The sequence below is a fragment of the Amblyomma maculatum genome, chromosome 4 (assembly GCF_055883805.1).
Source record: "Amblyomma maculatum isolate TAMU_Amacu chromosome 4, ASM5588380v1, whole genome shotgun sequence".
Lineage (NCBI taxonomy): Eukaryota > Metazoa > Arthropoda > Arachnida > Ixodida > Ixodidae > Amblyomma > Amblyomma maculatum.
The window spans coordinates 130,660,432-130,685,695 of record NC_139347.1 but is presented as its reverse complement, the minus strand read 5'-3'; positions in this window follow the sequence as shown (position 1 = coordinate 130,685,695).

The window sequence follows — 25,264 nt, the reverse complement described above, 5'->3', positions numbered from 1 at the left end:
ACCGCGCGATAACAGGCACGCAAACAAGGCCTCATGGGGCACGTTGTCATACGCTTTCTCGACGTCCATGAAGCAGCACTATGAGCGCCCCTCCTTCCGCGCGATGCCTGCGCACTGCGTGATGACAAATAAGTTGTCATCTAACCGGCGGCCTGGCCGGAAGCCATTCTGCAGCTCGGTGAGCACACCGCGAGCCTCCACCCAGCCACTGCTTTAGAACCCTGACAAAGAGTCGGTACACGACACTGGTGACTGTAATCGGGCGGAAGTCCGGCAGGTTTCCCGTCACTTCTCTATTCTTTGGAATGAGAACGACTCGCCCCCGCCGCCATTCATCCGGGATTGATGCTCCCTTGATAACAGCTGTCAAAAGGCCAGCGAGCTGTTAGAAAAACTGGCCACCCTGTATACGAAGTGCCTGGTGTCATCGACGGTACCGGAACCATGGAAGAATGCAAACATTATCCTCATTCATAACCCCGCCGGGGTGGCGCAGTGGTTACGGCGCTCGACTACTGTTCCCAAGGACGCGGGATCGAATCCCGGCCTCGGCGGCCACTTTTCGATGGAGGCGAAAAGCAAGGCGCCCGTGTGCTGTGCGATGTCAGTGCACGCTAAAGAACCCCAGGTGGTCGAAATTTCCGAAGTCCTCCACTACGGCGTCTCTCATAGCCTGAGTCGCTTTGGGACGTTAAACCCCACAAACCAACCAACCAACCATAAGAAAGGGGACTATAAGGACCTTAAAAATTACAGACCAATCAGCTTACTGTCTGTTACGTATAAGGTATTTACTAAGGTAATCGCTCATAGAATTAGGACAGCCTTACACTGCAATCAAGCAAATGATCAAGCAGGTTTTCGGAAACGGTACTCCACTATCGATCATATCCATACCATCAATCAGGTGATAGAAAAATGCTCGGAATATAACCAGCCCTTATACATAGCATTCATTGATTACGAAAAAGCATTTGACTCAGTTGAAACCTCGGTGGTGATGCAGGCATTGCGAAATCAGGGGGTAGACGAACCACACGTGAAAGTTCTGGAAGATATATATAGTGGCTGCACAGCAACCATATAGTTCTGCATAAAGACAGTAACAAAATTCCCATAAAGAAAGGTGTTAGGCAAGGAGACACAATCTCTTCAGTATTATTCACAGCTTGCTTAGAGGAAGTATTCAGAGGCTTGGAATGGGAGCAGTTAGGGGTTAGGGTAGATGGAGAACACCTCAGTAATCTGCGATTTGCTGATGACATTGCCTTGCTAAGTAACTTGGTTGATGAACTGCAAATAATGATTGATGACCTAGACAGGAAAAGTAGAAAGGTAGGCTTAAAAATCAATATGCAGTAGACTGAGGTAATGTTCAACAGCCTCGGGAAGGAACAGCAGTTTACGTTAAGTAGCGAAGCACTGGAAGTAGTAGGCGAATATGTCTACTTAGGACAGGTAGTAACCGCAGACCCGGACCCTGAAAAGGAAATAACAAGAAGAATAAGATTGGGATGAAGGGTATTTGGCAAGTACTCAGAGATTATGACTAGCAGCTTACCGGTATCGCTAAAGAGGAAAGTATATAACAGTTGCATCTTACTTGTACTCACCTATGGGGCTGAAACTTGGAGGCTAACCAAGGGAGTTCTACTTAAGTTGAGGACAACCCAGAGGGCTATGGAATGAAAAATGGTAGGGGTAACATTAAGAGATAGGAAGCGTGCAGAGTGGGTCAGAGAAATAACTCAAGTTACCGACATTCTAGTGGAAATTAAGAAGAAGAAATAGGCATGGACAGGACATGTAGTGCGGAGAGAGGATAACCGATGGTCGCTTAGGGTAACAAACTGGATTCCAAGGGAAGGAAAGCGTAGCAGGGGGCGGCAGAAAGTTAAGTAGGCGGATGAGGTTAAGAAGTTCGCAGGGGTCAAGTGGATGCGGGTTAAGTGGAGAAATATGGGAGAGGCCTTCGCCTTGCAGTGGATATAGTCAGGCTGATGATGATGATGATTTCACCAAAATCTCGTCTTGTCTTCTCACTGCACACATATATCTTGGCATCAATGGAACCGGTACGTGCTACTTCTGCAACTATGTAGGTGCTTCGATCTGAATGAACTCGCGCTGAACGATTGTGGCGCTACGAATCATGTGAGCAAAAACCCCAATCAAATCTGCAGTGATGGTCATGTAAGCACTCAAGAACTCTCCTGAAGCGCAACTCACTTAGCAGCTGGCGAGAGCCATCGAGCACAGCGAAAACCACGCCATGGTGATCCCGAGGTTCGAGGCAAGCGTACTATGCTCAGTTATAGTGTTGTAGAATTGAGAAGTGTGCCGTCTGCCTCCAGCGAGCCGGTCGTTCCAACGATGGCCGCTCAGAGCAGCATGAGAGGGCGCTGTTTGTAAGAGGAGCGCGATGAGCGCTGAGCTGACAGCTGGATGAATCGCCTCCGTCATCGCTAGTTTCTTCCATAGAGTTAATACAAAGACTCTAGAGGGAAAGCTGCCCGTTCACCCAATGCATTCGAGGGGTGACCGCGTGATTGCCGCCATTATCCCACTGTTCATTGGTTGCCAGATGAATTTTACTTGCTAAATCTGGCACATGAAAATAGTTTGAAGCTGGCAACTTAGATCGTGGGAAGATGGCGGCGTGCAGTTAACCGACGGCGGGCGGCTACTGTTCAGTAGGTGCTGTAAACAACGGCAGAATCGTCGCGTGTGGAGCATTTCTTGTGATATGTTGCGTCGCGTACCTACTGTAACATCACATAGGTGTCCTGATTCTTCTGAGTTGTTATCGCAAGGCCGGCTATCCATGCGATTGTTCCGCGCTTCGTATGCATTTCGTCCATCGAACGCACATGCATCTCCTCTGTGCCCGATCACCTGAAAATATGTCGGAAATTTGCTTTGGCGCAAGACGACGACCACAGTATATTAAAAAAAAAACAAAAACAAAAAAAACAGTGACGAATTCCACAGCAACGGCCCTTGGTCTATCCGGGATGGCTAGTGCTGCATACAGTAAATGTCAAAGGGTGCTCGTGTGTGTTTACTGTTGATCTGCTACGTCTGCTCGCAAACATGGTTTCCAATTGTTCTACATCATTCCTTTATGGCCAAGAAGGTGCCTGAAAGATTATATAATATGCTTGAAACTTGAAAACAATGTATAAAAATTTCCTACAGTTGTGTTATCGGCAGCGGTTTTTAAAACTTTTGTTCAAACCTTTGTTCATTTTTGACGCAGTGAGCAGAAACTGTGCTGGCCACAATGATAAATTTGATGATGGCGGCGAACCAGTGAGAAGCTCGTTTCCCTGCCCAGCTTTCCCTCTAGAGTCTTTGTATTAACTCTATGGTTTCTTCAAACCTAGAAGGCGTGGCCTCGAGATCGAGCAGAGTCGCCACCTAGCGGTTCAGCGGCGAAACCTACTCAGTGTTGATGCGTTTTCGCGTCGTGTGCCAGCCCGCAGTGATTTACACGCGCGCATGCGGCGTGTACAAGAGCGTTTTTGTTTGTTTCGCCGTTTCTGTGAGCTTTGGCTTACCTATATGCCCTTGCAAAATAAATATGAACAGTCTATAACCCCACGCTTCATTAAAAAAATATACTTGTCCGTGTCGAGCATGTCATGCTTGGATAAGAACATCACCCATCGCGGTCTTTGGCGCTTGAGATCCTTTGACATGCAATGTCTCAAACGAAGTGGCACTGTCGTTACCACCGTGTCAAAGCAAAACAGGTCGTTGCCGTCAATAAAAGTTAATGCAAACGCTCAGAAACCGCATATTCCCGTTTCTGTTTGGAATACCGCAGCTACTAAAACATATGCCACCGCAGACTGCTTCATACAGCAGAATGCAGTTTGAACAGACCACTCTATGCCTACTATGCCTTCTGTATTTACGATAGAGTTGTGTGAGTACTTTTTTTTTTTTTTTTTTTTTTTGCTTTTAAACCTCTGTTGCGGTGTCTGAATGGTAAGGGCGCTCGACTGCTGATTTCGGGAACGGGGGATTCAATCACAACCGTTTCGAAAGGCGCTCCTCTGCTGTGGGATTTGACTGCACAATAAACAATCCCACGTGGTAAATGTGGTGTTAATAATGAAAAAAAAGAAAAAACCGACACCAAAACCAGCCTCTGCAATCATCCGTCATAGCCGATGCCGCTTTTATGCGTTAAACCCGGGCCAACATGCATTTATTTTGTTTTTGTTGTTGTTGAAGGCTTCAGTGCATTCGTAAACGTTTTAGTGAGCGCATTTTGCTTTAGAGAAATGCTCGAATGTTTGAGAAACATATTCCCTGCATCTAATTGTTACCCTAAATATTACATAATACACCTAGATTAATGTACTTTACTGGTAGCCTATTATAATCATTATAATCCCTTTTCGTCCAGGTGTTGTCTTCCGAGCAAACTCGTCGTTTCTGACAAGGGGAGTAAAACAGCTTCATGCGGGCTTAAATATCAGTGTTTAGTTCGGGAAGAAATACATCTTTATATAGTCAAATGATAAGATGACCTCCATTTCTTTCGGAATAGTTTTATATCCGGCATCTGTTTTGGAGGCAACCCTAATATTATACTTCGCATAAGATTTAGTCACTGCTAAATAATTAGTGATAAAGACATTTTCAGCCTGTAAAATTGCTTCCCAGAATATGACAGTGCCCATGCGCAGTTTATAACGATGTCTTCGCCGCGAGTAATTCGTAGCTTGCACTTTAACGTTACTGAAAATTAATCGCTGATTATTGTAAATTCTGTCAAGTGTGTAAAAGTTCTCTCACACGGTGAAATTTATTGGCATTGCAAAACAAAATAATTACACTACTAATTTACCGTTATATATTAACGTCACACTCATCAGAAATCCCTTATACTTTCCTCGGTTTCAGGGAATCATTTACAGTTAGTGGCGCATGCATTAATACACATTAACATTTTATGACAGTGGCCGCAAAAAGCATCTCGGCAAATTCAATCCACTCAGCGCTGTACACGTGAACAATCAGCTTTCCTGTGCGGCGAGGTTTCCTGTACAGTGTCGGCGTGATCTCATTTTTGGGGAATACTTGTGTGTGGTTGTCTGGGCCAGAGTTGATGTGCACTCAGCCTAAGGCAACTCGCCATGCAGTGTGCTTCCAATGCTACATTTAACCTGCTTATCCTCGAGTCAAGTACGATATAATGAACCAGGCTTTCTCGATTCAATCTAAAGTACTGCAGGTTAGAGCACGAACCTTGTATCTGCGTGGGCTTGACAATAAATTCGCCGGTCTCACTCGCATGAGACACGCGCAAACTGTTTAAAAGTCGATAAGAAAAACAAAGCTGCCATTAGGCAGGCCCAAACATTAGGCGCGTGAGCGCTGTATAGCGCAAGAAACGTGCAAAGTAAATCTAGAAGACTGGTGGTTGCGTGCTTTGTTTTCCTAAAATCCGCTCTTCTTCTGCTGCATTGGCGAAATCCTTGGATTTTTTCAGCAATATTGCAGAAATACTGTAGAAGACACGTTTTCATCGCAAACAAACCCGCCGTAAACTCGGAAGCAGACATACGCAGCGTGCGTTTCTGCGAGCGCCGCCGGTTGCCGATCCACACTACCGGAGTGACGGTGGCGCCACCTCTAGGTCGATCTCGCGGCAATATGTTAGCTCTCACATGCTTAACGAAATGTATTAAATCGATTCTGTGCACGAGTAAAGGAACTAGTTCCTTATAAAAGCGGCCGTCGTCGGGAAAATATGCATAAATGGCACGACACACACAGCCAATGTCAAATGCTGATTGCCGATGAACTGACAAGCAACAGTAGGAAATTTCATGCACTTATTGGGTACTTTATTTCTCGAACGTTAATGGGAGGTCCAATGACAAATGTCTAGGATATTTTTATGATCACAAATGTTTTTTTTTTTTATCGGATGCGCCGGTTTATGCGGGCTAGGCTGAAGCACGTCCTTCATCGTCGCTCACGAATGGCAGGTGTTTCAGGCGCTAGCGCACTTAGTTTGCATCACATATAAATAGAGCAGTGGTGGAACTGGCAACTGGCTTCTTGCAGCAGCTTTTGTAGCAAAAGAAATCGTACTCTGTAGCAGAAATTTAAAGTTTTGTAGCAGGAAAAATGGCATCTTGTAGCAAATGTTTGAGCTTTTGTAGCAGAAAAAAAAGCGTTCTGCAGCAAAATTTCAAATCTCGAGACGCTTAAATAAAGAAGGCTTGTTTTATTTCTGGAACCCAATTGCTCAGATATGATTATAACGACAATAGCCACGTAAAATAAGCTTCAAGTTCAAATGCAGTCTGAAGTGCTGTTCTTTCCTTAAAAAGCCCCAAATTAAGCAAACAGGGGGCTTTGCTAAAAACAGAGCCGTATTTATTCTGAGGGAAGGCATAACGGAGATAGGCAACTATACTATTAACACCGAAGCCTTGGAAAGAAGGTTGCTAGCTTTCTGTAGAAATTCAGAACTGCCGCTTCTTGAATCTGCAACTTTAATCCACTATTCCTTCTCCTTGACGACTCCAGATTAGACAGTGCTGCTGCGAGCATCCCCTTCATGGATCACTGCCTTGTAGTGGCGGAGGGGCTTGCGAAACTCGATGAAGTCGTGAGCTCTGCTGTGTAGGGCCACCCAAGATAGACAGGTAACGGCAGAGAGTTCTGACAAAATGTGATTCACTGGAGAAGGTAATGGCAACCCACTCCAGTATTTCCTGCCAAGAAAACCCTATGGCCAGTCACAATACCATTAATGATATGGCGCCGGAAGATGAGCCCCCCAGGTTGGAAGGCGTCCCACATCTTACTGGGGATGAACAAAGGGCGATTCCTAGTAGCTCCAGGACGAATGAAGCGGCTGGGCTAAAGCCAAAAGGACACTCAGTTGCGGATGTGTCGGGAAGCGACCGGAAAGTCCGATGTTGCAAGGAGATATATCACATAGCAACATGGAATGTAAGGTCTATGACGCAAGGTAAGCTGGATGTCATCAAGGAGAAATGTACAGATTGAACATTGATATCTTGGGTATCAGCGAGCTCAAGTGGACCGGAATGGGAGAATTTAACTCCGGCGACCATTATGTCTTTTATTGCGGGCACGAATCCAAGAGAAGGAATGGGGTCGCTCTCGTAGTAAACAGAAGAATGGGTAAAGCAGTGCTAGGGTACAACCCCAAAAACGACCGCATGATTTCACTTCGGATCCAAGGTCACCCTTTCAACATAACAGTTATCCAAGTCTATGCACCGACCACTAAAGAAGCTGACGTTGAGAGATTTTATGCGGACCTACAATGCCTTCTAGACCGCACCCCATCATCAGACGTCGTTTTTCTCATAGGAGACTGGAATGCTAAGGTCGGGAGTGGAGAAATATCCGGAATTACAGCCAAGTTCGGTCTTGGCGAGCCAAATGAAGCTGGGCAGAGGCTAGTAGAGTTTTGTCAAAAAAAAAAAAACCTGACCATAGCGAATACTCATTTTCAACAGCACAAGAGGCGCCTGTACACATGGACTTCACCGGACGGTCTGTACAGGAATCAGATCGATTATATTCTTTGCCGGCAGAGATGGAGAAGCGCTATACAAGCAGTAAAAACAAGGCCTAGGGCCGATTGTGGCACCGATCATCAGCTTCTTGTTGCCAAAATTAAGCTTCAATTGAGGAAAACGCAAAAAGCTAGAAGGCCTTACAGGTATGATCTTGTTCAAATTCAATTAGAATATGCTGTGGAAGTGAGGAATCGATTTCAAGAATTAGATCTAGAAGACAGAGAGCCCGAAGTGATGTGGACTGATGTTCGTGATATAATACAAGAAGTTGCTACTAAGGTAGTTCCAAAGCAAAATAAATGTAAGAATGCAAACTGGTTATCTGAAGAGGCTTTGCAAATAGCTGAGGAAAGGAGGATGGCAAAAGTTATGGGAGAAAGAGAAAGATACAAGGTTCTCAATGCGGATTTTCAGAAAACAGCAAGGAGAGATAAGAATGCCTTCTTGAACATACAGTGCCAAGCAGTTGAGGACAACAGCCAATTAAGGAACACAAGAGCTCTGTATAAGACAATCAAAGATATCAAAGAAAGCTTCTGTGCTAAGCTGGGCGTGATAAAGGACTAACAAGGCAAGGACCTCACTGAAGCCTCAGAGATAAAGAAGAGGTGGCAGGAATACACAGAAGAACTGTACAAGAAGGACCCGAATGTGCAAACCCAACATAAGACGGTTGTGATTACTGATCTCGAGCCGGGCATCCTGAAGAGTGAAGTTGAATGGGCCTTAGCTAGCCTTGCTAAGAACAAAGCTAACGGAATTGATGGCATTCCAGCTGAGTTGCTTCAAAACCTCAACCATGATGCTGTTAACATTCTGCATACTTTATGTCAGAAGATTTGGACAACCCTACAGTGGCCACAAGATTGGAGGAGGTCAGTTTACATCCCCATTCCAAAGAAAGGCAGTGCCAAAGATTGTTCCAACTACCGCACGATCGCGCTTATTTCGCATGCTAGCAAGGTGATGTTGAAAATCCTCCAAGGTAGGCTGCAGCAGTATGTGGATCGGGAGCTTCCGAAAGTGCAAGCTGGGTTTCGCAAGGGCAGAGGAACTAGAGACCAAATTGCCAACCTTCGCTGGATCATGGAAAAAGCAAGAGAGTTCCAGAAACCCATGTACTTCTGCTTTATTGATTATGCGAAAGCGTTTGACTGCGTAGATCACAGTAGATTGTGGCAAGCTCTCCAAGAGATGGGAGTTCCAATTCACCTTCATCTGTCTCAGGAACCTGTATGAAGGGCAAGAGGCCACAGTCAGAACTGGGCATGGTCTTACTGATTGGTTTCCGATCGAGAAAGGAGTGAGGCAAGGCTGCATACGGTCGCCCTGCCTATTTAACCTATATGCAGAGTGCATCATGAGGAAGGCCGGTCTGGACGAGTCTTCAGCTGGAGTGAAGATTGCTGGAAAATGTACCAACAACCTTAGATATGCGGATGATACCACTTTAATGGCAGAAAGTGAAGTGGAACTCAAGAGACTTCTGATGCGCGTACAAGAAGAGAGTGAGAAGTTTGGGCTTAAACTGAACATTAAAAAGACAAAGATCATGGCGTCTTGCCCTATCAAGTCCTGGAGCATCAATGGACAAGAAGTGGAAGCTGTGACAGATTTTCTCTTCTTAGGCTCCAAGATTACCTCGGAAGGAGACTGCAGCCATGAAATTAGGAGACGCCTGCTTCTGGGAAAGAGAGCAATGGTTAGCCTTGACCGCCTAGTAAAGAGCAGGGACATTAGTCTGCCAACCAACATCCGTATAACTCGTGCTTTGGTCTTTCCAGTTGTGATGTATGGATGCGAGAGTTGGACTGTGAAAAAGGCTGACCGCCGAAGAATTGACGCGTTTGAATTGTGGTGCTGGCGAAGACTCTTGAGAGTTCCTTGGATTGCCAGAAGATCAAATCAATCGATATTGTCGATCATAAACCCTGAATGCTCATTGGAGGGTCAAATTTTAATGTTAAAGCTCGGCTACTTTGGTCATCTGATGAGAAGAGAAGAGTCGCTGGAGAAAGATTTGATGTTGGGAAAGGCTGAGGGTCGCCAGAGAAGGGGTAGACAGCGAACGCGATGGTTAGATGGCATCCTCGAGGCACTGCAGATGAATGTATGTGATGTTAGGAAGATAGTGAGAGACCGGAAAGCGTGGCGTGACATGGTCCATAGGGTCACGAAGAGTCGGACACGACTGAACGACTGAACTGAACTAAACTGAACTGAACTGCTGCGAGCATTTCCTATCCATTCATCAGAGGGGCTCGTCCACTCTCAATGTCTGCAAAATACGCCTTTAGAGAAAAGTAGCTCAGCATTGGTGCTCATATTCCTGGCCAGCCTGATCACTTCTGTACCTTTTCCTGACTCTGACCTCTTTTCTCGGTGTCCTTATCCTGTACATCAGGGTAACGTCAAGGTGCCTTTTTCCTTCAAGGCCCGTGCTGATTGGAGGGAAAGGGGGAACAAGATTTTTGCCGTTCCTGGGTGGAGATATTTTTTTTTTCCCCTCGAGAGAGGCGCGCTGCTGGCGCTGCTCAGTCAAACGGCGCGATGCGCGGAGAGCGCTGATTCCGTACGTTCGCAATCTCTGCTTTCGTTCTTTTTCTTCTGGTGGTTTGGCGGGGTGGCTGGATAATCAAAGCGATGCAGGGACTCGGAGTCGTGAGTCTGCTTCTTCGCAGCGCACCGCAGGTATTGTGCGCTTTCCTCGTTGTAATGAAGACGTCCAAGGACACTTACTGACCGTATGCGGGGCTGCAAATATATTGAGTACCTGCACATTAGTTATTTTCAAACGGGCGCCCACACACAGTTTTGTAGTTGATGGTTTGGTTGGTTTGGTTTGTGGTGTTTAACGTCCCAAAGCAACTCAGGCGATGATAGACGCCGCAGTGGAGGACTCCGGAAATTTCGGCCACCTGGGGTTCTTTAACGTGCGCTGATATCGCACAGCACACGGACGCCACTTCGTTTCGCCTCCATCGAAACGCAGCCGAAAAATCTGATAATCTAAATGGCGCGTAAACGTTGACGTTTGGGATTAAGCTGTGAAATTATACAAGATGTTCCACATAAGGCGTTGAACATACAAACGCGGCTAACAGAGTCCAGTGCGCGCGCACAGAAACAGTCAAATCCTTAGCGCTCCTGCCGCTGCTACTCAGACCATCGCCAGTCCATACCTCACTCGTACGAAAAAAAAGAAGGAAGAAAGCGCGCATACTACCCCAGCTGTGCTTTGCTGAGGGCAGTTCCAAACCGTCCCTCGTTTGAAACTGCGCCGTCACCGTTGGCCAGCCTGCTCGCACATCCTTTGCGCGCGCACACACCCACCCACCCACCCACCCACACACACACACACACACACACACACACACACACACACACACACACACACACACACACACACACACACACACACACACACACACACACACACACACACACACACACACACACACACACACACACACACACACACACACACACACACACACACACACACACACACACACACACACACACACACACACACACACACACACACACACACACACACACACACACACACACACACACACACACACACACACACACACACACACACACACACACACACAGCGAGCGCCCAGGGCAGGTCGAAGCCGTCACGCGTTTTAGTACTACTACTACTACTAGTTCTTTGGGATATTCTTGGGGGGGGGGGGATACCGGACACGGGTTATGCCGGCCTTATGTCGCGGCGGCACTCTTGGCTCTTGGTGTCCGGGGGAAGGGGAGATGGGATGGTGGGAGGGGGAGGGGGTTTTACTGCTTCGAGTCCCTTCGACGGCCAGCCTGCCAGCCCCTCTTTTCACCCTTCCGCGCTCTGGACTTGATATATTGTAGCCTCCTCTCACTCCCTCCCAGTATATCGAAAAAAAAAAAAAAAAAACACTGGCAGGAAACGCAGAAGTGACGTAACCAACGTCAATTTTGTGTCCCGTGATCGCCCCCAGCACCCGCAAAAATATTCTTCCGCCTAGCACAGCGTTGCCAGCAGACGTCAGTTTTGGTTCCGCGACAGTTCGGTTTTCTGTCGGCATAGTTATTCGCGACTTTTGGCGCAGGCGTGGCGCAGAAGTGGGTAAAAAGCCGGTTTTGTAGCAGCATGTAGCAGGATTTTTGACGCAGTTTGGCGCAATTGGCGCAGCAGCACCAAGATCAATGGTTCCATCACTGATGGAGTTATGCGAAGATTGCTTGTAGAGAAATTATGTCAGTGGCTGTTGAATGTTGTTGTGTTGGGCGGATACATATTTGAACGGCAGGTATGAATGGCAGTTGTATAAAAAAGGAAATAGATCAGTGCGAGCTCATACACATGCACAAAACCACACAGCGGACGAGCTCAAAAACCAGGAGGATAAACAATACGCGACTAGGTGAATATATAAATAGATAGCGCAAGCATATATGGTACCAACACATTGTTGGTACCATATATGCGGGGCAACAAGGAAGAAGAAGCGGGCAGTGGCGCGGGCAGGAGCACTCGTGCTAGGCCCGCGAACATTTAAAATTAAATCCGCATTTAAATCCGCGTCGCTCCGCCAAGGTGTTGCGACTGTGCTGTGTGCAGCGACGCCCTTTGCTCCTTGACGATCGGCTAAGTATTGGGTTGCTGGTCCCGGTGTTGTCTTTCTCCTGTGCTTCTTTTGTTCTCTGTTGACTAACGCACGCGGTGACATTGTCAATTTAAGGTAATGTCGACGCAGTCCCCCGGCCAAGGGCGCTCCCCTTGGTCGGCTTCCCTCCTGACCGATGATCTGCCCTTGGAAGCTTTTCAGAGCTCCGGTGTCCGCAACATCCCTGTGGCACTCGTACCTAAGGATGGGGGCACCATTAAAATGAACAACCCAGGAGCTGTTCGAGCTGCCCTTCAGGAAATCACTTCCTTCTACGAAGGAATAGCCGAGGTGCGCCAATTTGGTCGCGGCGGGATTCTTTGCCGTTCGCAAGAACTATCATGCATAAAGGACCTGCTAAAATGCTCCTCTTTCGCCTCTCATCAGGTAAGCAGTTTTATCCCTTCACACCTGGCTTGCACAAGAGGTCTAGTCCGAGGTGTAGATTCCTCATTAAGTCCACAAGAAACCCTTGACCTTCTTTCCGCGGCAGGCGTTGTTGCGCTCTATCGCTGTAGCCGGGAGGTAAATAATGTTCGTGTGCCGACAGAATCGGTTATTGCTACATTTGCAGGCACAGTCTGTCCATCGGAGATTAAAGCGTGGCCTTTAATGTTCAGAGTTGATCACCTACCATCAAAGCCTCTGCAGTGCAACAACTGTTGGCGTTATGGCCATACTGCAGGCGGTTGCAAATCCACTTTGCGGTGTTGCAAATGCGGTGAAGCACATAAAACACACTTATGCTCTGATCAAATTCTCAAATGTTGTCTTTGCGGCGAACTTCACTCAGCAAATTCTTTGGAATGTCCCTCTAGAGCGCATGAAATGAAAATTCTGGAGATTATTGACCGAAAACGTTGCTCGAGGCGTGAGGCAATTCAGGAAATTAAAGACAGAGCTCATGGGTATGCAGGTGTGTCGGCCCGTTCAGGAGCTCCATTAGATTCCACGATGTCTAAAACCATAATAACTGCTATGGAAGCAACCATGACCAAAATGGTGGATAGGATTGTGACAATAGTCACAGAATGCATATCCAATGTTCTAGCAGCTAATAATTCTCAGACTGTGCAACCTGCTATGGTTTCTTCTACGGCACCTGGACATTCACTATCAGTGCAGCACTCATTAGCTGCAATGTCTTGTTCGCAAAATGAGTCTCTTTCCGCATTACCTATGCTTAATTCCAACAAGTCAGACGAGGCTCACGATGCAGATATGGATGAGACAGATACGCGAATTCTAAAACGCAGTGGATCCCCGTTGTAAAACCCGTCATCACCTCGCCCACAAGCAAAATCAAAAAAGCAACAGCTAGGATCTAAACCAAAGGAAAACATTTTGGGGCAGGCTGTTGCTGCTGCCCGGATTACATAAACATAGGAAAGTTAAAAGTTCTTCAGTGGAATTGTAGATCTCTTCTTTCAGCTACTACAGATTCAGTTTATCTTTCTTTAAAACATAATCCAGAAATAATTGTTTTACAAGAAACTTGGCTTACAACTGATCACATTTTCACTTACAAAATTATCTATCATTTCGACAAGATCGCCAGTCAAGAGGTGGTGGGTTACTAATTCTAGTTTCTTCAAAATTTTGTCATAGGGCTAAGATTTCCTTTCAATATTCTAGTTTAGATTCAGAATTATTGGCTCTAGATTTTGAAATTCCAGGGTTCAGTCCGTTTACATTAGCGAATATTTATTTCCCTCATGGTGTTCAGGACACCAGATCTCTAGACCACCTACTAGTTAATTGTCAAAATTCGGTTATTTTGGCTGGAGATTTTAATTCGCACCATGTATCGTGGGGTTACAAGACGGATCCCTGCGGCAAGCGTCTGTGGGATTGGCTTTCAGACAATAACCTTCACTGCATGAATTCTGGCTTACCAACTTTTGTACGTGCTCACAGTCAATCTGTGATAGATTTAACTTTTTCAAACACTGGTGTTTCTATACTAAATTGGTCGACAATTGATGGTGGCACCTCTAGCGACCATATACCTATTGTTTTTGAGGTTAACTGCCGCTTAACTCTGCCGACATCTCAGTTGAGATCATACGTAAATTATAACCAGTTTCACTCATTTTTGATTTCGTCTCTTGAGTCTGTGGTTGAGTCTACGGAAGAGTTAAAATCGCAAACATTATGCCAGGCTATTGCATCCTGTCGTAAGAAGTGTGAATTTTTAGTACGTGCATCTAAAGGCAATGCATCACCAAAATGGTGGAATGCAGATTGTTCGCGCGATTATAGAAGAAGAAAGGCTGCATGGAAGAAGCTCCTTCACAACCAGTGCCCCAAAAATTGGCATGATTATAAATTTTTTGCAGCTGCATTTAAACGCACAGTCGCACAAGCGAAAGATAATTATGATAATGAGTATTTCAATTACCTTTCACAATCTAATAACCGACGTGCACTTTTCAGGTTTTTAAAATCGCGGAAAAAGATTCCTGTCTCAGAAAATTTACCCTCATGTGTTTCGACTCCTCAAGAAGCTCTTAGAACAGTAGAAAACATCGCTAAAGGTTTAGAAAAGCGTTTTTTGTCAACACTTCCCAAATACCCTACGTTAGTAGGCCCAGTATATACGGTTAAGGATGTTCCTAAAATTACTTTTTCTCAGCTTTCTTCGATTATAATGACGTTGCCAACTGCTGCGCCTGGCCCTGACGGAGTAACGTCAAAAATGTTAAAAATCCTCTTTGAAGTGTCTCCAAATTCCTTGTTAGAATTGGTAAATTATTCAATTATTCATTCTTGGATACCTGGTGACTGGAAACTAGCCAAAGTGATTCCTTTACGGAAACACAATGGCGGTGGCTATACTTTGGAAAATATCAGACCAATATCTTTAACATCAAACTTGGTAAAATTAATTGAAAGGGTCGTACTCAAACGTGTTACCAAGTTTGTCGAACAAAAACATATTCTTAGTCCCTGTCAAATCGGATTTCGAGCAAAATTTTCAATATGGAATGCACATACCGACCTTGAGAGTCGAATTCTTCTTGCGCGGCGCAAAAAAATGCATGCTGCATTGGTGACTCTAGATATAGAGAAGGCTTATGATAGTGTGGAGCCCCGAATTTTATTGCACAGATTAGAATCGCTATGCTTTCCACAATACTTAATTGATTGGATATCTACATTCCTACAAAACAGACAATTTTACTGTTCATTGAATGGAGTACATTCTAGCAAATATCAACAAACCAGAGGTGTCCCTCAAGGGGCAGTTCTCTCGCCCGTGCTCTTTAACATTTTAATGAGTTCAATTCCCACTCATGAGGAGATCCGCACGTATGTCTATGCGGATGACATCGCATTCTTTACGGCTGCACCTGACATTCAATCCCTCAACAGGCGCCTGCAATCGTACCTAAGCTTCCTTCAAAATTGGTTAGATGACTTAAAATTTAAATTAAATGTTAAAAAGTGCGCGTTCCTTGTTTTCCAAATTCAGGATCCGGTAACTCTTGCTCTAACATTTAAGCAGGAAATGATTCCTCAAGTTAAGTCTTTGAAATATCTAGGGGTGATTTACGATGACCATCTGGCATGGAGGGATCACATTGAACATGTTGCAGCGAAGGGGGCACGTGCTGTGGGTATGTTGCGCAGGTTAAGCAGTCCAAGGTCTGGGATGCGGCGAGACGCACTATTAATGATTTATGTTATGTATGTCCGCCCAATTATAGAATTTGGATCTGTGTTATTTTCTGGTTCACCTGCTTACAAAATTCGTCCGCTTGTTCTTTTAGAGCGGGAAGCGCTTAGATTATGCCTTGGGCTCCCCGAATTCGTGGCTAATAATGTATTATACCTTGAAGCCCGAATACCACCGTTAATAACTAGATTACAATTCTTGACTGTCCAGACGTATCTGAAAATATATGAATCACAATTCCACCGCTCAATATCAATTTTTTGTTGCGAGCCAGACTCCTTTTTTGGAGTCGTATGGCCTCGGTTTCATACCCCGCAGGTAATTCTAGTGCAAAATCTGTTACAACCTTTGCACGTAGTCCTTTCTAACATCTTTCCAACAAAAGTAAGTGCATCGTCGGTTCAAATTATCTTTGATGACATTTTCCCAAATAATGCGAAACACTTAGCACCTCACATTTTAAATGGATTATTAGAAGATCATTTACAAAGTCTTCCCGTTAGCATAACAATAGCAACGGATGCTTCTCAATTTAATGAAAAAGCCGGCGTTGGAATATACTGTCCGCTTTTAGACTGGGTTTTTTCAGTCCGTCTTCCGGATTTTACTCCAATTTTCCAGGCGGAGTTGCTGGCGGTGGTGCTTGCTCTGCGCAAACTAGACACAACATACTCAACACTGGCTGTAATTACAGACTCTTATTCTTTGTGCTTGTCGCTTTCTTCGAATATGGACTCGCAAATTTTAAACACCTTTCTTTCATTGCTCCCCTCACATTTGAGGCTCATACATATAGTGTGGGTACCAGGACACAGCAATGTGACAGCCAATGAGATTGCAGACAGACTAGCCAAAGATTCTCTGAACGGCCCTGTATTGCCCATCCTCCCGGCAACAGCGTACATAACAGCAGCAAGATTTCGGCGGCGTGCCTTATTAAGCACGCAGTCTGGATCTATTTTATCCTCGGATGACTACCTGCACCTCAAGTATTCGTGGAATAGGAAATCATGTCAATCAAGGCAGACTGAGGTCTCTGTAACAAGGCTACGCTGTCGTATTCCGCCCCTAAATTTCTATATGCACAGGTCTGGTTTGGCGCTTTCTCCTGTCTGCGCATTCTGCGGGGAACCGGAAACAACAGACCATTTCTTGATATTTTGCCGCCGTTTTACCATGATGAGAAAACGGTACTTAGAGAAGCCGTTACAACAGCTGGGTCTTAATTTGAGCAGCCAAATTTTATTATCGTTCGGTGCCACCATGCTTGGGTACAGCCACAGGTATGTTTTCAACGCCATTCAAAACTTCTTAATAGAAACAAAACGTCTACCTGGCTAATATGCTTTGAAGTTTTATTCTGTACATATAAATCTTACTATTCTCTTACTGCGTGCGTTAGTATTTACTATTATATATTTTGGTTTATCATATCTACATTTCCTTTTCTATTCCCTAGCATTTATTATTATTTTTTTTTCCGATGTAGTTATACATCTCAAAATCTAATATCTCTGCACCCCAATTCTTGGCCGATCCCCCTGTGTGGGTATGTGCCATCACATTAGAGGAGAACAACAACAACAACAAACGTCATCTACCATCGTCATCGGTCATGTTCTGTCTCCTATCTTCATCGGCTTGCCGCTTCGTAACATTTGGTTGGAGGTGCGGCGTACGACATCCCCATCCTCGCCTTGGAGCATTGACGCCATCTTCAAGCCGGGACCATCACCGAGGGCCCAGGGACATCGCCGAGCAGCTTCGCCCCAGCCCTTCAACCTCAACAACTACCACCGCCCAGCCCCCAGCCCGGACCTGAAGACAAGGATAACAGACATACTGATCAGAACCGAGATGAAGGTCCCGAAAGACCCGAAGGAACCGATGGACACGGACACGCAACCCCCGCCCAAGCTGCCCGACGTGACATCGAGCCATCGGTCCCATGGACTCTGGTTATGGATGGTTGACAGCTCCAAGGGAGGCGGATCACCCACGCATCAGACATCGTACCGGCAAGCCGTTCTATTCTTCCTTCTTCCTCTTCTTCTTCAAGCATCCGGACACGCCCATCATCATGCCATAAAATCATTACATCGCCAAACTTCCTCGTCCACGATCGGGACGATCGCTCGGTGGCCCCGGTTCATGTTACGGACGACAAGGAAGAAGAAGCGGGCAGTGGCGCGGGCAGGAGCGCTCGCGCTAGGCCCGCGAACATTCATTAAACGTCATCTACCATCGCCATCGGTCATGTTCTGTCTCCTGTCTTCATCGGCTTGCCGCTTCGTAACAATAGGAAACACTGTGAAATTATATGAAGATGTCACTGAACTACGAGCACATGAATGAATTAAGCTGCCAAATTTGTAAATACACAAGACACAGGCAGTCATTAAACACGATTATTTGCATCTCCTTAATGGTCTGGTTTCCACCCTGGCTAATTCTATAGGTTGGGTTATCACGAAAATACCACCATACAGGCTTGTTTTACTTCTGAACCGCGGTGGAAGAAAGTGAGATGCTCCGACGGCGCGGCCGCGCTGCAGCGAGCGAGCGGCTGCTTGCACGGCCGGTCTCGAGGGAGAGAGCGTTTAGACCGGCCGTGCTGCTTGTGACCGGAAGAGAGGGCCGCCGCCAGGGGCAGCACATGTTCTGGGGGCCATCCTCACCATCCTCTCCGCCGTTTCTGCTGACGTGCTTATGGAGCACCGGTGCGCGCGCTGATAATTTCCAACTTAAATCAGCATTAAAAGGCCCCATTCCTTAGATATTACTTTTCCTATATTTTCACCCGACTTTTGAATAGCTAGAAACTTTCGTAATGCTGACTAAACAAATAAACTCCATTTGCGAGCAAACAGATATGCGTCGTCTGCTCGAGCAGACGACACTCTGCGCTCGCCGCTCCGGAGCGCGCACCGGGCGTGCTTCTAGCGGATTGTTGCCTTGTCCGGCCAAATAAAGAGCAGCTTCATGGCCGGTACAATGCCTCTTGGGTAGCTGTTCAACGCATGTGCAATGGAGCTTCGCTATTCTATCCGCCCCTTGTTGCACGGCAACCAGACGCCGATAACACGGTGGTGAAGGAGACGAGATCAAAACGCTGTCAGGGAGGTTTGAGCGCCCACTTCACCCTCGCGGGTGCGACAGCCGTTGACACATGAGAAACTGCGCTACGCCAGATGGTATCAGAATTAACGTGGCACTTCAGTGGCAAAGCGAAGTATCCAATACACAGAAAAGCAAAGCTATCTATAGCTGGATGCACGTGTCTATCTCAGATGACGGCATCCACAAGGCCAGACTGTGTCTTTTGCCACGCGTTCGATATGAAGATCACACTTCATGCCGGCACGCATAGCCTGCACTGAATGAAAGAAACAAAGAAACTGTGCACAGGAATGAAGGTAATGTGCGTCGTCAAATGATAAAAATAAACGATTACAGTCAAGAAACATTGTTTTAACGAGGCAGTTCTCCATGACCTTCACAATTTCTTCGATTCACTAATAATTTTTGGAATATGTTGCTTGCTCACTGAACTTTATCCTGTTTTTGTGTAATGCGTGTTTTGGTGAAGGTAAAATTCGAAAAACATCTCTATGCTGCCCGATGCCACAAGCGCATCAAGAACGCCACGCGTACAAAGTTCTGAATCCTTCACTATGGTGTCTGCCAGCTAAATTGCAACGTGGAGACATAAATAACTAAATAAAATATTATGCCACAGTTGGAAAATAGTTTGCGATTCACAAATGTCGTAGAATCTTGAAACCTGCGTCGTGCGCTGAGAATTGCGCAAGGGCGTTATTGGAGTGGCCGTAATTACTAGCGCAATGAAATTATGCAATATATTTTCGATGAATTTAAAAGCTAAAGTAAAGGGGAATACGTAGACAAAGTTTAAGATATATAAAAACAATACTTGTCTTCAGAAATTTTTATTGTTCGCTGTTTTCTTGAAATTAGTGCGATCGTACGTCTGTACTGAAACATTATATAAATACTATAAGCTTTCGGAGTTTGATAGATAAATATACTGAGAACATAGCCTAGAAGTATTACCGCTCTACCACAAACTTTTTTTTTTTAGACAAAGGACTGCAAAAAGATAATTTCACTTCCTGGGCCGATTCGCCCCGCCGCGGTGGTGCAGTGGTTAAGATGCCCGACTACTCTGCCAGAGTACCAGGGCTCGATCCCGACCGCCGGCGGCTGCGCGTTTCGATGGAGGCGAGAAGAATAGGCATCCGTGTGCTGTGCGATGTCAGTGCACGTTAAAGAACCCCAGGTGGTTAAAATTTCCGGAGTCCACTACGGCGTCTCTCATAGCCTGAGTCGCTTTGGGACGTTAAACCCCAAAACCAAACCAAAGAAAACCTTCCCTTAAGGCGCGGGTCAGGTGTCCACAGAACATTTGTGAAAGATACTGTGAACCAATTATTATACTTTAAAATAATATAAAAAACAGGCCAGGTGTTTCTAATAAATTTGGTGGGAAGTAGTAGCCGGAACCGTTATGCAGCCCCCTCTCCTTTATTGTCCATGCAAATAAAAAAAGCCAACACTTCCCAAAAAGCAAGATTAATTGAATACAAACAAAAACTTGCATATTTTTAGTGAGACCATTTTCAGCTACCTAACTTTATTATACTTTCTGTAATCAATAACGAAAGTTTTCAAAAACAGCAGAGAACATATCCGCGTCACTATACTCCTTCGTTATTATTAATTTCCTATGCCCCGAAAAAAAAAATGGCAGCAACACCAATTGCAGATATCGTTTCCCAGTAATCGGTCAACAATATACCAAATTACAAAATCAATTTATAAGGTCGGCCGACCATCCTTTGTTTATTCTTCTATGGAATTTTCAAATTGCGCTGTAATGCACGACCGACACGCACATATGTGCATAGTAATAAAAAGAAATGCGAGAGACGCGCCTATGGGTTCCTCTGTTTAAATTTCTTGCATCATGTTTGCATTTTGGTGCAGTAAAAGCTTTCTACAATTGTCCGTAATGCAATAAATCAGGACATTAGCGTTTTTTGTTATCAACCGGAAAAAAGAACGGCGAGAAGAAATTTGAACATCGGAGTACGCGAACGTAACTGTTTTCGTTTTGTTTTCCGGCGCGACAGGACCTGAAACTTTGCGCATATGTTGGCAGCTTTGAAGGCTCGCATGGTCGTCGTGCACTCCTTTGGATGCTTTTTACACGCCGCTCATAGGAGTGCTTTCAGGAAATATTATATTACTCGAGTTTGTCGTAAACTGCAAAGCTGCATATCAGTTAAGAAATCATTCATGCAGCCCCGAGTCTAATTATAACCCAGAAAATTGTTTTGTACAGGGTGCAAGTGCGTGCGTTGCGACAGTTGCCCGCCCGATGTGCCAAGTGCTCAGTGACTAAGACATTTGTGGGTGGGCCTCAAGCAAACTACTGTATACTGTACCATAGTATATATTTCTTTTATTTTTACCTACCCTTTTCTTTCTCCTTATCGCTCACCTCTTTGATTTCCTCTACCTTTTCCTCGCTATCCCTTTATTTCCGCCGCCCCAGTTCAGGTGCTTCAGATATCAGATAGCAGATACCGGGGCTGGCAAACATCTTTTCTTTCCTTTTGTATATACAATAAATAACCACTACCAGCACCACCACCACCACCCAGAAAATTGGCAGAAATATAAAGGTGCACACCTTTAAACAAACAAAAAGAAATTGTTTCAAGCCGGCGAACGCCCCTATGTGCCAAAATCAAGCGCCCGTCCCAGGCGCGCCCATAGAAACGCAAGCGAAACGAGCGACGAGATAGGCCCCCCAGTACCGGTGCTGCCCCTGGCGGCCGCGTCATGCGTAAAAGTCACACTAAGCGGCCGCTCCTCGCGGCGCCGTCGGAGCACCTCTCTTTCTTCCACCGTGTTCTGAACAATTTCTTCAGTTCTTCCGGTAATTAGGTTCTATCCTTTCTCTCCTGTAGGGCCGCCGCTCGAGTCTGATCACTCCTACATGGGCGCCTTTGCATGGCGCTGCTATCCGCCTGTTTGCTTCCTGTATTGTGAACGTGGTCCCCTTCCCACATGCGCACTGTGCGTTGGGGAGGCTGTTTCGACCTCCGTTGCCGGCCTTGCACTGGAAAAAAAAAAACTGATTTATTTTACGAAGGGAAAGGCGCGGTAACTGTCTCACTTGTTTTTCTGGGGACCCCGCAACCGCGCCGTAAGGGAAGGGGGAAGATGGGAGGGAAAGTGGAAAGAGAGAAAGAGGAGCTGTAGTGGAGGGCTACGGAGTAAGTTCGACCACCTGGGATCTTTAACGTGCGCTGACATCGCACAGCACACGACGCCTCTTCGTTTCGGGCCTTGCACTGGAAAAAACTGATCTATAGGAAGGGAAAGGCGTGGTAACTGTCTCACTTGTTTTCTGTGGACACCTCAACCGGCCGTAGGGAAGGGAGAAAGGTGGGAGTGAAAGTGGAAAGAGAGAAGCCGTAGTGAAGGGCTACTGAGTAATTTCGACCACCTGGGGATCTTTAACGTGCGCTAACATCGCACAGCACACGGACGCCTCTTCGTTTCGCCTCCATCGAAACGCAGCCGCCGAGGTCGGGTTCGAACCCGGCTACTCCGGCACAGTGGTCGGGCGTCTTACCACTGCACCACCCCGGCGGGGCCCTTGCACTGGAAGCCGTCCTTGGGCACAGCCGGTCTCGAGGGAGAGAGCGCGGGAAGCGCTCTCTCCCTCGAGACCGGCCGTGCCTTGGGAAAGGCACAGCTGACTGCGCTGCTGGGTAGTCCCCCAAGTGGCATCCTTGGGGGTGGCCGGTGACGAGCACCCAAATGGATCTTAGGCCCTTTTTTGATGGTCGAATTTCGGGTGCTGCAGCAAACTACTGAGCCCCCGCCTGATTTAAACTGATTTATTTATAGGAAAGGAAAGGCGCGGTAACTGTCTCACTTGTTTTTCTGTGGACACCGCAACCGCGCCGTAAGGGAAGGGAGGAAGATGGGAGCGAAAGTGGAAAGAGAGAAAGAGGAGCCGTAGTGGAGGGCTACGGAGTAATTTCGACCACCTGGGGATCTTTAACGTGCGCTGACATCGCACAGTACACGACGCCTCTTCGTTTCGCCTCCATCGAAACGCAGCCAGCCCCCGTCTTCTTTTGTTTCAGTAGCAACTAGAGAAGACGGGGCTTGGTAGTTTGCTGCAGCACCCGAAATTCGACCACAACGAAGGTGGAAGAGGTGGCCATCGCGCTAGCTCTAACACAACAACAGGTCAAAATTATAGTTACAGACTCGGAATCAGCGATGAGAAACTTTGACGCGGGCCGCATTTCGGCCGTAGCAGCAAGAGTGTTGGCCAGTGGTCCACCACCGGCAGAGCAGGTCGCGCTCATTTGGACCCCGGCGCACCAGGGGTTGAGGGGGAACGAGAAAGCGCACGTACTGGCCCGAGGATTAGCTACATTCCGGGATCCCAGTGACGACTTATGCGCAACCCCGTACCCCTTGCGCGATGAGGAGCCCCTGCAGTTCGACGATGACCTTAACACGTACCAAGATATCCTAAATCATTACAAATTAGGCAGGTCAGTACTACCAAAAGCGTGTAAGCAACTCACCAAAAGCGAGGAGGTTATGTGGCGTAAGCTACAGACTGGAGTATTCCCGAACCCACAGGCTTTACAGCTAGTGGCACCCGGATATTTTTAGCCCCAGGTGCAAACGTTGCGATGGCATAGTGGACATGATCCATATATGATATGGAGGTGTCTTAGATTTGGAGAACCTGACCGAACAGATAAGTCCTGGGAGGCACTACTACTCAAGCAGGACGAAAAAGGGCAACGAGAAGTCATCCGTCTTGCCCTGGCCGCTGCTAAGATCCAAGGGACCCAGGTCGACGGCTGAGGGGGAGGACATGGTTGGGACAGAGCTTCGCCTCGGATCCTCACCAACCTTTTGACGGGTGCAATAAATGTTATTTCTCTCTCTCTCTCTCTCTTGATGCTGCGACTTTGCGCAGTGTGAAATCGTGGTCGGCTTACCTTGTACGCTGATGCGACAAAGAGTGCAGAGGAGGCACTTAGGTATATTGAACACTATAACTTAGGATTTGACTTGGGTATAGTTCTCGGTGCGTGGAAGTCCGAAACTCCCTTTCTCCTGCTCTGGGTATTCGGCACAGCGGCTGTGCAGTCTTTCCCTTTCCATGTTGTAGTCAAGCATGGGTAGCGCGTGGCAGTGCATTTGTGGGAAGGATTTAACCATTAGCGTAAGCATGGAGTGCGGGAGGCAAGTGGGAAGAGATCCGCCAGACGCGACAATGTTCGATACCCTTACCGGAGAGTGTTGCCCTACTCTTTGATGTAATTTGTATTGCTAGCGGGGTCCTGGATTAGAGGCTGAAGCCAACTCATGGGGCTTGGCCTATTCACTGGACGATTAATGTGTGGGGCCAGCCGCCGAAAATGACTGCCCCTATTTCTTTGCCGTTTTAGTTAGTAAAAAGTGATGTGATCGAAGAGAGTCCAGTCCGACTCCATGCATATTTGTGTAACGCGATTCTACTTAGGCTCTAACCAGTATATCAATGAGTAAAGTAGTGCAAATTTCTTCTTTTTGTAAATTCATTTGCGCATCCAGTTTTGCTCTGTTTTCTCCAAATATATGCTCTACTGTCATCAAGAATTCCTCCTGTTCTCCCACACCGAACTACATGATAGGAAGAGTTTAGGAATCTTCAGAAAAGGAAGCGAACATCATAAATTCTACTCCTCCATTTTTATTTCACTGCATGCATTGTCAGCCTGTACGTAACTAACATTGTCGTAGTCATTCTAGATTATTTAATGCTCTTCCTGTCTAAATTCCCTATATAGATTAAATTCATCCTATTTTGTTGCCAGCTGTCCATAATTTGTTTCCTTGTTATGACTGTTTCCAATGCTTTTAACATCATTTCCTTGCTTGTTGGACAAAGTCCATTAACTAGATTGATTAGAATTTCATCCATACTTAAGGTAGTGTACCCAGGAATATCGTTTCACATTCTTCCAGTTAAGATTGGTATACTAAGCTCCTTTTCATTATACTTTCTGATACTGTTTCTTCATTTGGTAGGATTGCCTCATCACTGCACCCAAAAGATTCGGCTATAACCGAAATGATGTACCTCATAGCGTCATCCTCTTCTAGACAGTTTCCCTGGGCGTCCTGAATTTGTTCCTGCTATCTCCAATTCCTTATACTGAGACAGCTTGTATGGCTCCAGAATTTCTTTGCCACATTCTTCGCACCCTTCGCATTTCACCGGC